Below are 12,769 nucleotides of genomic sequence, written 5' to 3' on the forward strand. Positions count from 1 at the left end.
CCACCGGCACTGCGCTTTTGTTGGGGACACTTGCTTGCAAAAGGGTTTATATTTTTGGAATTAGCATGCAAAATTATGCATGCTCAGAAATGGCTAAGAATTTTCGACAAGTTCTAGGTCTCTTAAAGGGCAAAAAACACCCAAAAAGTGCCCTCTCTACCACTATTTTGCCACACAGGAAGCAGTCTTGGGAGAATCAATTTGTGGAGGGGAAAATGGACTCCAAATTCAAAAATTCAAGTTTTTCCAGAAATTATACTCACCACGCTTTCCAACAAGCTATCTTGCACCTAATTTGGACTCAGGGAAGCCTTCCAAAATTGGCTTAGAAAAAGTGTTGCACATAGGATCAGTGGCGCTATGCATAGAATGAATTTTGCCAGTTTTGCCTGATTTTCTAGAATTTCACCTAGTTTGACTATCAGTTGGCTTTTTCTCTTCTCCTTGGTAAATTCGTGATGGTAAATGATGTAATATGATGTAAATTTGATGAAAAAATGACTTGAGGGGGTAGATACATCAGTTAGAGGTAGTTTGAGGTTGAATGAATCAGTTTCCATAGTTTTAGAGGTAAGTTGTTCCACTGCCTATTTTCTAGTTCCTAGTTTAGATGTTGTTGAAATAGCTCCTTGACTCATGGATTCGACCACTGATGGGTAGCATAGGTGGTTTGATGCCTATATTATGTACTTTGTTAGTCATTTGTCAAGGTTGGACATTGGCAAAAGTGTTGGACTCACTGAACATTTTGTATCAGCAGTTTGGCAAGGAATAAAACCAGGTTTCATAGCTATTTTTGTGGGATTCTTGTGACAGTGAGTTTATGTATTGTTTCTTCTTTGTAATGAGTTTCTTCTGATGTTTTATATGTATCCACATCTCTCTCTCTCTTCTAAACTAAATGAATCAAGGTGAATAGACAAAATGCACTAAATTTACAGTGCTTTGTCTTGGGAATGCATTTGGTTTTCAATGTTTTCAATTTTTGAAGAGGATTTAGAGTTTCTTATGCCCTCCTCAACTCCTCATCTATCTTAATCTACCATCTCAATCCATTGCTAGTACATAAAATCTTGCCTACCTCGCCCCATAGAAATTCTTGCAAATCTGAGTTAACTTCCCGGACCCAAAACTACCTTCTCAATTGATCCAGCAACCAACCATCAAAATCAAACAAATCCTCAAACCTAATATACCTAGCCTAAAATCAACATTTATTTTCAGTCATTTCAAGCCCTAATTTCCATATTCTAATTGAGATTGACAAGGAGAGAGCCCTCTCCCGTCCTGGTAGGGCTAGCTACCAGGTTAAGCGTGGTTTGATGTTACCCTAGAACTGCCTTCCTTCAGCCTGAGGTAGATTTAGGCACTAACATAATGGCGACCATACTGGGTAATGTAGTTTTATGTTCCTCAGCAAAATGTATCATGTTTAGATCTGATTGTTGATGGTGGACAACGATCAGACACCGGAAGGCTGAAATCATTCACTTGGCGATTCCAAATCAGTTCGAGATCAAATCCAAGGACTCCACTAGAGGATGAACCTGACCAGTAGAAACATGAAAGGACAAGATGGAAATATCAGGTATTCAAGTTTGAATTTCATCCAAGACATTATGTTCTTTGTGATAAATTATTTCTTCTCTTCCCGAGAATGTCAAGAAGGCTTTGCAAAGTATATTGTATTTGAGAAAAGATCCTCAACCTGCATTTGATTCCTTCCCTTTGAAGATTGTGAATACCAAATATTTGAATGCCTTTGATCTTGATCATGATCCTTTTCCTGAAGCTTTTGATGACCATATCCAAATTGATGAGCCTAATGAGACCAAGACTGATTCTACAGCTTTGTACATATCCCTATACCTTGTAAAATTCCAGATCGATACAAGCCTATGATTTTACCTCCTATATTCCTTGCTTTCCCTAAAAATCATGACCTATATCTACCAATATATGATGGTGAACGTGACAACATCACTGCTGAGAGACATGTATTGAATTTTGAGTCTTTTCTTGACCTTCTCGAAGTTGATGAAGAAGATGTTAGTATTAGGCTTTTTGCTCTTTCTTTGCAAGGAAAAGTCAAGAGTTGGTTCAAAACCATGCCTGATGCAAGCATCTCAGATTTCCAGCAGTTCGTCAAAGTTTTCCTCGAAAAGTGGGTGGTCAGACAAAATCATTTCTTGATTATATAAGAGTATAACCCGCTGAAAAGACAGCCAGCAGAGACAGTACAACATTTTTCTGCGAGATTTAACAAAGTCTATTTTTCGATACCGGTTAATATAAGACCTCCTCTTGGATCTGCTCTCTTGCACTACCCGGAAGCCTTTGATTCGGAAATTGAGTTTTATCTGAGAGGAAGGAACCTTGCAATAGTTGAAGAGATACAGAACAATGTAGTAGATGTAGAGGCTAATTTATTGATCAAAAGGGCAAAGTTGAAGGAAGAAGAGATGAAGAACATAACTCTAAAGGAATCGACATCTTTAGAGGTAAAGTTCGACATTTTGGTAAGTACAGTGGAAGAGATGCTGCAAAGGATAACCACAAGGAATGAGTATAATTTTCAAGCCCATGGCTTGCTGATTGAAGAAGAACAAGTTGTTGATCCAAAACATCTTCTTTCTTATCCCAGTTGTCATAGATCTAATAATGATTGTTTTATAGATCATCTTAGAGAAGAGAGATCTGTTGATATGATATGCATGCTTGATGATGTCTTTTATACTGATGATTTGCCTTAGTTTGATCAGCATGATGATTATTATGTTCTCCAAACAAAAGCTACTCTTGTAGAGAAATTAGTAGCTTGTTTATGGGAGGAGGAAGTTCACTTTCCACAGTTCGAGTACAGTGATTAGCCATTGCATATCAGATATGGAAGTGAGGAGGAAAGTGCAACAAATTTTGAAGTAAGTGACGGATATTTGCCTTTTTGTTTTGCTTCATTTCAAATTATTAGAGACAACTTTTGTGCAATCAGAAATCAACCACCGATAAATTTTGATCTGGACCATCTTGAGGTCAATAAAACCCTTGTTCAAGACTTCTCATATCTAGATTTGCAACCCCTGAATGCCATTGATTGTCAAGTTGCAAATGAAGACTTGGAATCTGCACCATATGATCAAATGTTGCCAGAAGATTCCATACCATTTTGTTTTCAATCATTTTAGTTTTTGAAGGGTAATTTGCATAGTATATCTTCAAATGGGCAGACTGTAGAAAATCATGCAATCTCATTGGAACCAACAGAAAATGGGTTGTAGCAGTCTTTTAAAATTTTTCATGATCCAATAGCTGATGTGTTGGATGATGTCTATAGTCAAAGTCCTTCTCCATTAGCTACCTATGAGCTTGAAACGTGTATTGATACAAACTTGATTTGGTAGTCGATTTCTTTTTCATTTTGAGTAGGAGTCTCGTGACAAAGCTCAAATGAAAGTTTGCATTCATGGTATGAGGAGAAGAAAAGTAATCCAATGGATGAGCTAAGTCCCAGTGTGCATGAATTTCAAGATCCTTATGCAGTGTTTTTTGAGGCGGATAGAGAATCCATATTATTCAACAGATCTGTTTACAAGTTTTCATGGGAGTTTCCTTTCAGTAGTTCTTTCTTGTTGTTCATAAGCAAGCACTTACCGAGAATGCAAGCAACATCCAGAATGTTTACTTGGTTACGTTGGTTATTTCACTTCACTTCACTTGATCAGGTGATGAATGGAACAGTTAGATTAGGCTTTATTGAATAAGCTCCATTTTGAGCATATTGTCTAGTTTGTCAATTGTGTTTTAGTATTGAGTCAGTTTTAGTCAGTTGGTGTTTTTGAGTCATCAATATTCAGTCATGTAATTTCAGCTTGAGTTTTTGACTCCATTGCCCAATGGATAAGGCATTGGTCTGCTCTCCCAAAGATATGTCATTCTTGGCACCTCCAAGGGGCTACCATCCCCATTGAAGCCAATGTTAGTGTCAGTCTTTGAAGCCTTTTCCAATAGGTGCCAATAGGTGCATAGCACCACCGGCGCTGCACTTTTGTTGGGGACACTTGCTTGTAAAATTTTTTATATTTTTGGAATCAGCATGGAAAAATATGAATGCTTAGAAATGGCTGAGAATTTTGGACAAGTTCTAGGTCTCCTAAAGGGAAAAAAACACCCAAAAAGTGCCCTCTCTACCACTTTTTTGCCACACATGAATCAGTCTTGGGAGAATCAACTTTTGGAGGGGCAAATGGACTCCAAATTCAGAAATTCAAGTTGTTCGAGAATTTAGACTCGCCAAGCTTTCCATTGAGCTATCCTACACCTGATTTGGACTTCAGGAAGCCTTCAAAAATTGGCCTAGAAAAATCATTGTGCATAGGATCAGTGGCATTGCGCGTAGAATGAATTTTGCCAGTTTTGCCTAATTTTCCAGAATTTCGCCTAGTTGGACTATCAATTGAATTTTTCTCTTATCCTTGGTAAATTTGTGATGGTAAATGATGTAATATGATGTAAATTTGATGAAAATATGACTTGAGGGGGTAAATACATCAGTTAGAGGTAGTTTGAGGTTGAATGAATTAGTTTCCATAGTTTTAGAGGCAAGCTGTTGCACTGCCTATTTTCTAGTTCCTAGTTTAGATGTTGTTGAAATAGCTCCTTGACTCTTGGATTTGACCCCTGATGGCTAGCATAGGTGGTTTGATGCCTATATTATGTACTTTCTTAGTCATTTGTCAAGGTTGGACTTTGGCAAAAGTGTTGGACTCACTAAACATTTTGTATCAGCAGTTTTGCAAGGAATAAAACTAGGTTTCTCAACTATTTTTGTGGGATTCCTGTGACAGTGAGTTTATGTATTGTTTCTTCTTTGCAATGAGTTTTTTTTTATGTCTTATATGTATCCACGTCTCTCTCTCTTCTAAACTAAATGAATCAAGGTGAATAGACAAAATACATTAAATTTACAGTGCTTTGTCTTGGGAATGCATTTAGTTTTCAATGTTTTCATTGTTTGAAGAGGATTCATAGTTTCTTATTCCCTCCTCAACTCCTCGACTATCTTACTCTACCATATCAATCCATTTCTAGTACATAGACTCTTGCCTACCTCACCCCACAGAAATTCTTGCAAATCTGAGTTGATTTCCCAGACCCAAAACTGCCTTCTTCACTTGATCCAGAAACCAACCATCAAAATCAAACAAATCCTCATACCTAATATACCTAGCCTAAAATCAGCATTTATTTTCAGTCATCTCAAGCCCTAGTTGCCATATTCTAATTTAGATTGACAAGGAGAGAGCCCTATCCCGACCTGGTAGGGCTAGCTAATAGGTTAAGCGTGGTTTGATGTTACCCTAGACCTGCCTTCCTTCAATCTAAGGTAGATTTAGGCACTAGCATAGTGGCGACCATACCGGGTAATGTAGGTTTATGTTCCTCAGCAAAATGTATCATGTTTAGATCTGATTGTTGATGGTGGACAACGATCAGACATCGGAAGGCTGAAATCATTCACTTAGCAATTCCAAATCTATTTCAAGATCAGATCCAAGGATTCCACTGGAGCATGAACCTGACCAGCAGAATCATGAGAGGACATTATGGAAAGATCAGGTATTCAATTTGGAATTTCATCCAAGACATTATGTTCTTTATGGTAAATTATTTCTTCTCTTTTCCCGAGAATGTCAAAAAGGCTTTATAAAGTATTTTGTATTTGAGAAAAGATCCTTGACGTACATTTGATTCCTTCCCTTTGAAGATTGTGAATACCAAATATTTCCATGCATTTGATCTTGGTCAAGATCCCTTTCCTAAAGCTTGTGATGACCATCTTCAAACTGATGAGCCTAAAGAGACCAAGACTAATTCTATAGCTTCTGTACATACCCCCATACCTTGTAAAATTCCAGATCATACAAGCCTCTGATTTTATCTCCTATATTCCATGCTTTCCCTAAAAATCATGACCTATATCTACCAAGATTTGATGTTGAACGCGAAAATATCAGTGCTGAGAGACATGTATTGAATTTTGAGTCTTTTCTAACCCCTTTTGAAGTTGATGAAGAAAATGCTAGTATTAGGATTTTTTCTCTTTCTTTGCAAGGAAAAGTCAAGAGTCGGTTCAAAACCCTGCCTAATGCGAGCATCTCAGATTTCCTGTAGTTCGTCAAAATTTTCCTCGACAAGTGGGTGGTCAGACAAACGCTTTCTTGATTATAGAAGAGTATAACTAGCTGAAAAGACATCCAGGGGAGAGAGTACAATAGTTTTCTGCCAGATTTAACAAAGTCTATTTTTCGATGCTATTTAATATAAGACCTCCTCCTGGATCCGCTCTCTTGCACTACTCAGAAGCCTTTGATTCAGAGATGGAGTTTTAGCTGAGAGAAAGGAACCTTGCAACACTTGAAGAGATGCAGAACAGTGCAGTAGATTTAGAGGCTAATCTGCTGATTAGAAGAGCAAAGTTGAAGGAAGAAGAGATGAAGAACATAGATCCATAGGAATCAACATCTTTAGAGGTAAAGTTTGACATTTTGGTAAGTGCAGTGGAAGAGATGATGCAAAGGATCACCAAAAGGAATGAGTATAATGTTCAAGCCCATGGCTCACTGATTAAAGAAGAACAAGTTGCTGATCCAAAAAATCTTCTTTCTTATCCCAGATGTCATAGATCTAATAATGATTGTTTTATAGATCATCTTGGAGAAGAGAGATCTGTTGATATGACATGTATGCTTGATGATGTCTTTTATATTGATGATTTTCCTCAATTTGATCAGCACGATGATGATTATGTTCTCCAAACAGAAGCTACTCTTGCATACAAATCAGTAGCTAGTGTGTGGGATAAGGAAGTTCACTTTCCATAGTTCGAGTACAGTGATCAGCCATTCCATATCAGCTATGGAAGTGAGGAGGAAAGTGAAACAAATTTTAAAGTAGGTGAAGGATCTTTGCCTTTTTGTTTTTATTCATTTCAGATCATCAGAGAAAACTTTTGTGCAATCAGAAATCAACCACCGATAAGTTTTGATCTGGACCATCTTGAGGTCAATAAAATCCTTGTTCAAGACTTCTCATATCTAGATTTGCAGCCCCCAAATTTCATTGATTTTCAAGTTGCAAATGAAGACTTGGAAGCTGGACCATATGATCAAATGATGCCAGATGATTTCGTACCATTTTGTTTTGAATCATTTCAGTTTTTGAAGGGTAATTTGCATAGTATATCTTCAAATGGGCAGACTATAGAAAATCATGAAATCTCATTGGAACCAATAGAAAATGGGTTGCAATAGTCTTTTCAAATTTTTCACGATCCAATAGCTGATGTGTTGGATGATGTCTGCAGTCAAAGTCCTTCTCCATTAGCTACCTATGAGCTTGAAACATGTATTGATACAAACTTGATCTGGCAGCCGGTTTCTTTGTCATTTTCAACAGGAGTCTCATCACAAAGCTCAGACAAAAGTTTGCATTCATGGTACGAGGAGAAGAAAAGTAATCCATTGGATGAGCTAAGTCCCAGTGTGCATGAATTTCAAGATCCTTATGCAGTGTTTTTGGAGGCAGATAGAGAATCCATATTATTCAACGGATCTGTTTACAAGTTTTCATGGGAGTTGCCTTTCAGTAGTTCTCTCTTGTTGTTCACAAGCAAGCACTTATGGAGAATGCAAACAACACCCAGAACTCTTACTTGGTTGCATTGGTTATTTCACTTCACTTGATCAGGTGATGAATGGAACAGTTAGATTAGGCTTTATTGAATAAGCTCCATTTTGAGCATATTGTCCAGTTTGTCAGTTGTGTTTTAGTATTGAGTCAGTTTCAGTTAGTTGGTGTTTTTGAGTCATTATTATTCATTCATGTAATTTCATCTTGAGTTTTTGACTCCATTGCCCAATGGATAAGGCACTAGTCTGCTCTCCCAAAGATTTGTCATTCTTGGCACCCCCAAGGAGATACCATCCCCATTCGAGCCAATGTTAGTGTCAGTATTTAAAACCTTCCACCAGTGATCAGACATGCTCTTACAATGTGGTCTTAGGGTGTCAAAGTCAAATTTGGTCATTTCAGTGAATCTTCAAGTAAGGTTTGGTCTCTAGGTATTAGGTCTAGGGTTTGTTTTCACTCCTTTCAAAATTGTCCAAATGCTAGTCCATGTCACCATTCAGCTGAGTGTACCATCATTCAGATAGTTTTCATCATCATTTTAGGTTCCAATGGGTCATTTTACACCTTGTTCGTGCTTGATTTGTACTTGGGTAAGGCTCATTTCCCTCTCCTGGGGTTTTGAAGGTAATTTCTCTTGTATGATCAAATCATCAACAAAAATTGTATCCTGATGTTCATATACCTTCCCCTATCCCTAATATACCTTATTAAACTCTCCCCATCACTCATATCCCTCAAAATCCTCATTTTCCCACAAACCCTAGTTTCTTGCTACAATTTGACAATTTTTTAAGCTAAGCCTATGTTTTTCCCTTTTGGACACAATATTTGAAATTCCACTTTCCCCTATTTCCTAACATCCCTCCCTACTTCCCAAAATTTTCTCAATAATTTAGAAGCCCCTTATCCCCTTCGTTTCATTTCATTTCGACAAATCCCCTGTTCCACACATTGGGATAGGTTTTACTCAAATGATGTTTTGAGAAACAAAAGATAAATTTGGAAAATGCGAGAGAGGTCTTTGTCCCTCAGTGACCCAAGAAGAAAATCCTCTTTCAGTTTTTACATAGCTATCATGGTTTTAGATAAATGCCAAAAATACAGTTGCCTCAGGAGAATTGATGCCCTCTGAAGTGGCCTTCGGAAAATAAATATTTCTCCTAGCCTAGTTGACCAAATGACTTTCTTGATGATTTAAATGATATCTAGACAGAGAGATATTTCCAATTAGCTATCATACGCTCAATTTGGAGTTGAGGAAGACCTTCAAAAGTTGACTACAAAAGCACTCTTCATTTAGGCAGCCTCGTTTTTCACATTTTGACTAGTCTTGGGAGATTTGAATTTTCATAGGGAAGATGACCTCCAAATTGGAAAATTAAAGATTTTATAGAAATTAGACTCAATAAGCTTTCCAAAGATCTATCACATGCCCAATTTGGACATTGGGAAGGCCTCCAAACATGGTCTGCAAAAAGGCGTTGCACACCCGGCGGCCGGCCCTGCACATAGAAATGGCGTTGCGCACTTGTGGTAGGTTTCCAGTGTAAAATTACATTGGCACTGTGCATAGAAAAGGCACTGCAAACCTATGTGACAACGTTGTGCACTTGTGTGAGGGCGCTGCGCACCTATCAAACTCTTCCAAATCACTCCAATTTGCCTCAATTCTCCAAATTTTCCTCTTGACAAGTAACACAATTATTCTTGTTGAAAAAGGGTTTTTTGCATCAGTCTATGGTAATTGTGTTTATCGAAAACCAAACCCTCTCATATAATTTAAATCTCATATCTCATCCATTATTTGTCCCCCTAAAACATTATTCCTTCATATAAATTTCCCTAGATCTCACCCCTTCATACAAATTTCCCAAACCCTACACTATCCCTAAACCTTACCCCCCATATAAACCCTATCCTATATATACCCTCTTCCCACACATAAAACTCCCAAACCCTACCTCACATACACAAACATTACACTATCCCCGAAATCCTATTCCCTAAATTCCCAAAACTCTAGTCATCCCCTTCATACCATATTCCCTCAAACCCTACATCATCAAATCTCACTCATATCCTTGTCTCATCCCACTCATTCCCTTTCTTTGGAAAATCTCTGCATACTCATCATTCACCCACACTACCTTTCTTTCCTCACTAACATTTACAGTCAATCAAACCAATGGATAGTGATTATGGAGATTTTGTCCTTGTGGACCATGAGGTGGCACAAGAGGTGAGTGTCATGGACTTGGATGCTCAAAATCCAAGGAGTGTCAAAGATTTGATCATCAAGGAAAAAAAAATTGCAAAACAAGGGTGAACAGGTTAGAGGCCAAGCTAAAAAAAGCTTTGAGGAGCAAAAAATAGCAAGGTAAACTCAAGATCTTGGCTGTAGCATCACTGGTTCATCAAAGCACTTAACAAGGATCAATCATGCCAAATTTCAAGAAATTTGGAGCAATGTTTGTCATTTTTGAAATTTTTAATGTGAAAAACAGGATTTTCCAATAAGTGGCACTGCGCTTTTGTTGGGGACACTTTCTTGAAAAAAAGTTTATATTTTTGGAATCAGCATGGAAAAATATGCATGCTTAGAAATGGCTGAAAATTTCGGACAAGTTCTAGGTCTCGTAAAGGGGAAAAAAACACCCAAAAAGTGCCCTCTTTGCCACTTTTTTGCCACACAGGAAGCAGTCTTGGGAGAGTCAATTTTTGGAGTAGCAAATGGACTCTAAATTCAGAAATTCAAGTTGTTCCATAATGTAGACTCACCAGGGTTTCCAACGAGCTATCCTGCACCTAATTTGGAATCCAGGAAGCCTTCCAAAATTGGCCTAGAAAAAGCATTGCGCATAGGATCAGTGGCGCTGTGCATAAAATGAATTTTGCCAGTTTTGCCTAATTTTCCAGAATTTCACCCAGTTTGACTATCAGTTGACTTTTTCTCTTCTCGTAGGTAAATTGGTGATGTTAAATTATGTAATATGATGTAAATTTGATGAAAAAATGACTTGAGCGGGTAGATACATTAGTTAGAGGTAGTTTGAGGTTGAATGAATCAGTTTCCATAGTTTTAGAGGCAAGCTGTTCCACTACCTATTTTCTAGTTCCTAGTTTAGATGTTGTTGAAACAGCTCCTTGACTCATGGATTCGACCATTGATGGCTAGCATAGGTAGTTTGATGCCTATATTATGTACTTTATTAGTCATTCGTCAAGGTTGGACTTTGGCAGAAGTGTTGGACTCACTGAACATTTTGTATTAGCAGTTTGGCAAGGAATAAAACCAGGTTTCATAGCTATTTTTGTGGGATTCTTGTGACAGTGAGTTCATGTATTGTTTCTTCTTTGTAATGAGTTTTTCCTGATGTTTTATATGATCCACATCTCTCTCTCTCTCTCTTCTAAACTAAATGTATCAAGGTGAATAGACAAAATACACTAAATTTACAGTGCTTTGTCTTGGGAATGCATTTGGTTTCCAATGTTTTCACTATTTGAAGAGGATTCATAGTTTCTTATGCCCTCCTCAACTGCTCAGTTGTCTTACTCTACCATCTCAATCCATTGCTACTACATAAACTCCTGCCTACCTCGCCCCATAGAAATTCCTACAAATCTGAGTTGATTTCCCAAAGCCAAAACTGCCTTCTTCACTTGATCCAACAACCAACCATCAAAATCAAACAAATCCTCAGACCTAATATACCTAGCCTAAAATCAGCATTTATTTTTAGTCATCTCAAGCCCTAGTTGCCATAATCTAATTGAGATTGAGAAGGAGAGAGCCCTCTCCCGACCTGGTAGGGCTAGCTACCAGGTTAAGCATGGTTTGATGTTACCCTAGACCTGCCTTCCTTCAGCCTGAGGTAGATTTAGGCACTAATAGAACCATCAAACTCAAAATTCCATAAGATTTCATGTTCATAAATTTCATCCAGGGTAGTGGAATCTTTCTTAGCTAAGGCATCTAGATTTTCTTTGTCATCTGATGTCTCTTGAATTTGGACAATTGACTTTTCTTTTACAATTTCTTTCAGTTCTATTACTATACCATTCGGAGTATCTTCTAGATTAGTTTCTGCATTATAGAGAATAAAGGAATCCATATCAGAATGCACTAAGTAAATAGGAAATTTTTGAGGCTTTTCATGACTACTTACTACATATTTCATTAAATTTTCTATATATAGCTTCTTTGGTTGTCCAAAAATAGATATGGTGGCATATCACATGTCTAATTGTAGAGACCCTTGAAGTTTGGCACCTTAGGATCTGGACAACAACATGCCATACTTTGGTGGGATATCTGCCACAACAATTTCCATGAGTATAGTTTTGGAAAGGTATTGAACCAAAGAAACACACAAATCCTTTATAAGTCCTAAACACCTCACTTGACTCAAATCAAAGGAAAATAAATCCCTATAGGGTCTAGTGATGTCTAAGTTAAGTTTCTCCATAACAGACTTGGGCATGAGATTGTGCGAGGCACCAGAGTCAAACATGGCATTATGAAAAATCTTGTCATGGATATTAAGACTGACATAAAAGGGTGGTATCCCTCCTTCCATTGATTTCCCATTTACCTCAAGGCCAAAAATTAACTTGGGCTGGTCATCAAAGAGATTTACAGAATCTTCATTTTCAGTGATATTTAATGATTTGTTTATCTGAGACCTGTAAGTATCATGTTTTACCAGTTCTGTCAAAGGAACATAAATTTTAAGCTTGGCCACCTCTGCTCCAAGGTTAAATGGCAAAGGTGCTTTGTCTGTTTGAACATTTGGAGTTCTGGCAGCAGTGTTTTCATCTTTTTCAGGGCTTGGAGCATTTTTTGCTGATTTTTCTAATACAATTTTTGGAGACTCTTCCACTGTTTCCTTGGGGGGAAGTGAAGTGGAAGGTTGTTCATTATTGGGCTGACTATCAGATACATCTTCTATGGTGGGGCTGGGAGGATTTTGATTTGTTTTAGAAAGGATCTGAAGTGTTTTTGTCACATGGAACTGTTTTACCCTTTTTAGGTTGATTAGGACATGTTTTCTGGTTTGGTTCCGGGGCATCATTATTT

The sequence above is a fragment of the Pinus tabuliformis genome, chromosome 1_2 (assembly GCF_031772625.1).
Source record: "Pinus tabuliformis cultivar Carrire ecotype Pingquan chromosome 1_2, CPIR1, whole genome shotgun sequence".
Lineage (NCBI taxonomy): Eukaryota > Viridiplantae > Streptophyta > Pinopsida > Pinales > Pinaceae > Pinus > Pinus tabuliformis.